This window comes from Trichosurus vulpecula, chromosome 7, assembly GCF_011100635.1.
Source record: "Trichosurus vulpecula isolate mTriVul1 chromosome 7, mTriVul1.pri, whole genome shotgun sequence".
NCBI classification, from domain to species: Eukaryota; Metazoa; Chordata; class Mammalia; order Diprotodontia; family Phalangeridae; genus Trichosurus; species Trichosurus vulpecula.
The window spans coordinates 165050243-165055618 of record NC_050579.1 but is presented as its reverse complement, the minus strand read 5'-3'; positions in this window follow the sequence as shown (position 1 = coordinate 165055618).

Genomic DNA, 5376 nt, shown 5'->3' with positions numbered 1-5376 from the left:
ACTTCTGGGCCCAGGTCCGCCAGGTAGGAGGAAGTAAGCAGTGGATTAGAGACAGAGTGCAGAGCCTGCTTGGATCTGACTCATGGCACAGGTTGCTGGTTTTTGGGTGAGGAGGAGCATTGGTGTGGCAGAGCTCACTGGGTACAAGTAGCTCAGAAAACAACATCGCAGCCCCTCAAGCCTTGGACAAAGTACTCCATACTCTGCAAGCAGTCATACACCGAAGAAAAACTCAAGGGTCAAGTTAGTTAGCTGGGAACATGGCCAGGCAGTGAAAACTCACCCAGATTCAGACTCAGACTTTGGAAACTTTCTTTGGTGACAAGGAAGAACAAAACATACCTCCAGAAGAAGTCAACAAAGTAAAAGACCTTACATCAAAAGCCTCCAAGAAAAACATGAACTGGTTTCAGGCTGTGGAAGAGCTCAAAAAGGATTTGGAAAAGCAAGTTAGAGAAGTAGAGGAAAAATTGGGAAGAGAAAAGAGAGTGATACAAGAAAACCATGAAAAACAAGTAAATGACTTGCTAAAGGAAACACAAAAACTACTGAATAAAAAAACACCTTAAAAATAGACTAACTCAAATGGCAAAAGAACTCCAAAAAGCCAATGAGGAGAAGAATGCCTTGAAAGGCAGAATTAGCCAAATGGAAAAGGAGGTCCAAAAGACCACTGAAGAAAATACTACCTTAAAAATGAGATTGGAGCAAGTGGAAGCTAGTGACTCTATGAGAAATGAAGACATTATAAGACAGAATCAAAGGAAGGAAAAATTGGAAGACAATGTAAAATATCTCATTGGAAAAGTCACTGACCTGGAAAATAGATCCAGGAGAGATAACTTAAAAATTATTGGACTACCTGAAAGCCATGATCCAAAAAAGAGCCTAGATATCGTCTTTCAAGAAATTACCAAGGAGAACTGCCCTGATATTCTAGAGCCAGAGGGTAAAATAGAAATTGAAAGAATCCACCAATTGCCTCCTGACAAAGATCCCTAAAACAGTACTCCTAGGAACATTGCTGCCAAATTCCAGAGCTCCCAGATCAAGGAGAAAATGCTGCAAGCAGCCAGAAAGAAACAATTAGAGTATTGTGGAAACACAATCAGAGTAATACAAGATCTAGCAGCTTCTACATTAAGGGATCGAAGGGCTTGTAATATGATATTCCGGAGTTCAATGGAGCTAGGATTAAAACCAAGAATCACCTACCCAGCAAAACTGAGTATGATGCTCCAAGGCAAAATATGGATTTTCAATAAAACAGAGGGGGCTTTTAAGCTTTCTCATTGAAAAGACCAGAACTGAATAGAAAATTTGACTCTCAAACACAAGAATCAGGAGAAGCATGAAAAAGTAAACAAGAAAGAGAAATCATAAGGGACTTACTAATGTGCAACTATTTTGTTTACATTTCTATATGGAAACATGATGTGTATAATTCATGAGACCTCAGTATTAGTGTAGCTGAAGGGAATATATATATATATATATATATGCACACACACATGCATATGCATATGTGTGTATGTATATATACACATGCATGCACATATATGTATATATATGTGTGTGTGTATATATATATATAGACAGAGGGCACAGCGTGTGTTGAATATGATGGGATGATACCTAAAAAAATAAAATAAAATTAAGGGATGAGAGAGGAATATATTGAGAGAGAGAGAAAGGGAGAGTTAGAATGGGGTAAACTTGTATAAAAGTGACAAGAAAGAACAGTTCTGTAGGAAGGCAACTGGGGGTAGGTGAGGGGTAATGAGTGAATCTAGCTCTCATTGGATTTGACCTGAGGATGGAAGAACATACACACTCAGTTGGGTATCTTACCCCACAGGAAAGAGGAAGCAGATAAAATTAGGGGGGACAATAGAAGGGAGGGCAGATAGGAGGAGGAGATAATCAAAAGCAAACACTCTCAAAAAGCGACATGGTCAAAGGAGAAAACTGAATAAAGGGAGATAGGATAGGAAGGAGCAAAATATAGTTAGTCTTTCACAACATCAGTATTGTGGAAGAGTTTTGCATAATGATATACATGCAGCCTATGTTGAATTGCTTGCCTTCTTATGGAGAGGGTGTGGGGAGGGAAGAGGAAAGAGAATTTGGAACTCAAAGTTTTAAAAACAGATGTTCAAAAAAAGTTTTTCCATGCAACAGGAAAATAAGATATACAAGCAATGGGGCATAGAAATTTGTCTTGCTCTACTGCAAAGTAAAGGGAAAAGGGATGGGGAGAGGAGAAGTGGAGTCATAGAAGGAATGGTTGATGGGGGAATGGGGCAATCAGAAAATATACCATCTTGGAGTGCAGGGAGGGTAGAAATGGGGAGAAAATTTGTAACTCAATCTCTTGTGGAAATCAATGCTGAAAATTAAAAAAAATATATCAAATAAAGAAAATGATCACAAAAAGGAAAAAAATAAAGAAGACGTCAATCTGTAGTTACAGAGAAGGTGACAGTTATATTTGTAGAAAGATAATATTCCTCACTAGGAGCTCCCTATTTCAATAAAATCATAGATTCAAAAAAAATAAAACAAAAGAAAATAGACATTCCTTTCTATTCCCATTCAATTTTTTTCCAGAGATCAACCCTATCTAAGTTCTCTAACATTCTATTCATCTCCTTAACTTCTTTCCTGTTTATTTTGTGGTTAGATTTATCTAGTTCAGAAAGAAGGAGGTTGAGGTCCCCCTCTCATGTGGTTTTGTTGTCTGTTTCTTCCTGTAATTCCATTATCTTCTCTAAAAATGTGGATGCTATACCACTTTGTGCATATGTTTAGTAATGCTATCACTTCCTTGTCTATGGTACCATAGCAGTATGTAGTTTTTTTTTTCCTTATCCCTTTTAATTAGATTTATTTGTGTTTTTGCTTTCTCTGAGATCAGGATTGCTACTCCTGCTTTTCCTCACTGAAAGCATAATATATTCTGCTCCCACCTTTTACCTTTACTCTGTGTGTATCTCTCTGCTCCAAATGTGTTTCATGTAAACAACATATTGTAGGATCATGGTTTTTAATCCACTCCGCTCTCCTTCTGTTTTATGGGAAAGTTCACCCCATTCACACTCACACTTTTAATTACTATCTGCCTTTTTCTTTCTATCCTACCTCCCATTTATGCTTTTCTCTTTCCTTTCTCGCTTTCCTTCCTCACTAGTTTTGCTTTTGACCACAGCTTCTCTCAATCTACCCTCCCTTCTATCAGCTCCCTCCCCTTCCTTCCCCTTTTCCCTTACTAATTCTTCCCTTCCTTCAATCCACCTCCTCCCTTTTCTTTCCCCTTTCCCCTCCTTTTTTCTATATGGTAAGTTAGATTTCTATACCTGATTTGTTATTCCCTCTTGGAGCTAAATCTGATGACAGTAAGGTTCAAACAATGTTCATCTCACTACCTTTATTCCCTCTACTCTAATAGGTCTTTGTGCCTCTTCATGTGATGCAATGTACCTTTTTCTACCTCCTCCATTCCTTTTCTCTCAGTACAATCTTTTTCCACCACTACATTAGATGTTTTATCATTACATCAATGTCAATTTATACCCATGCCCTCTGACTATGTATATCCCTCCTAAATAAAGATACAGTTCTCATGTTACAAGTATCATCTTCCTTTGTAGGGATGTAAGCAGTTTGCCCTTATTAATAACATATTGTTGTTGTTGCTGTTTTTCATGTTAACCTTTTTATGCCTCTCTTGAGTCTTGAATTTGAAGATCAAATTTTCTGGTGAGCTCCGGTTTTTTCATCAGCATGCTTTGGAAGTCCCATATTACCTGAACGTCCACCTCTTACCTGAAAGAGTATTCTTAATTTCACTGAGTAGTTGATCCCTGGTTGTAATCCAAGCTCCTTTGCCTAATGGAATACAGTATTCCACAACCTCCAATCTTTTAATGTAGAAGCTACAAGGTCCTGCGTAATCCTTACCGTGGTTACACAATATGTAATTCTCTGTTTCTTTCTGGCTTCTTGCAGTATTTTCCCATTGACCTGATAATTTTGGAATTTGGCTACAATATTTCTTGGCCATTTCAATTTGGGATCTCTTTTAGGAGGTGACCAGTGGATTCTTTGCATGACTATTTCACACTCTGGTTCAAGGACCTCAGGGCAGTTTCCTTGACGACTTCCTGAAAGATGCTATCCAGGCTTTTTTTCATCACAGCTTTCAGGTAGACAAATAATTTTAAAATTATGTCTCCTGGATTTCTTTTCCAGGTCAGTTGTTTTTTCCAGTGAGGTATTTTATATTTTCTTCTGTTTTTTTTCATACTTTTGATTTTGACTGATTCTTTATGTCTCATAGCACCATTTGCTTCCTATTGCCCAGTTCTGATTTTTAACAAATTGTTCTCTTCAATTAGATTTTGTGCCTCCTTTCCCATTTGGACAATTCTACTTTTTTTTAAGAAGTCAAAAACCTCTATTTGTAACAAATCCTAGAACTGAACAATAGCCAACTTTGAATGGGAGGGGAGCTTTAGCTTGCTGAGTCTTCCCCTGCCCTTTTTGCCCACTCCCAAGGTGGCACAGAGATGCCTAAGTCAGATGGCTCCTACACAGACAGACCCCACCTGACCTGCAGCTGTCGGGTCTCTACTGAGACCACTCACAGCCAGGCCCCCTCAGCCTCATTTCCTCTTAACAAGACACTGCGGCTCACAGCAAGGTCCAAAAGTAAAGGTTTAGCTGATGCCAATGTGCTAGGTGGCATGGTGGATAGAGCACTCTGTAACATTGAGCAAGTCACTTAATCTCATTGCCACCTCCCAACCCTAGCCAAGGCTTCCTCATGGTAGGAGACAGGCCCATTCTATCCCACCCCCATCCCCAGCCAGTAGTGCCAGAGAAAGTGCGTAGGGTGACATGCAAAGTTGAGGACAAGGGTTGATACACACATGCAATGTAATCCAACCCCCCCACCCCTGGTCTCTGGGGGGCCACATCAGGGCAGAACACCTCATCAACACCACAAACAATATCTTGCAGGCCACCCCCAGGGCTGGATTGACCTGGCCCCAGACAGTCAACACACCAAATGCCCTGGTGAATAGTCAGGGGCTCTGTTGAGGAAGCACGATTTCCTGTGGATGGGAAATCCCAAGAAAGAAAAGACCCCTCACAGCCCCCAGGAGGAGAAAAGAAGCTGCCGAGGGGAGTGGTGCCAGATGGGGCAGAAAGTGGCTAGGGCCCATTGTCTGTGGGGCCTGGGCAGCCAGATAGGCAGGGGAGGCTGCACACAGTTAGAGGGAAGGAGTCTTTTCATGCCTAGTCAAGATACCAGGGCAGTGAGGTAGTCATTCCTTCTCAAAGGGAAAAAAAGCAAAAATCCAAAACACCTGA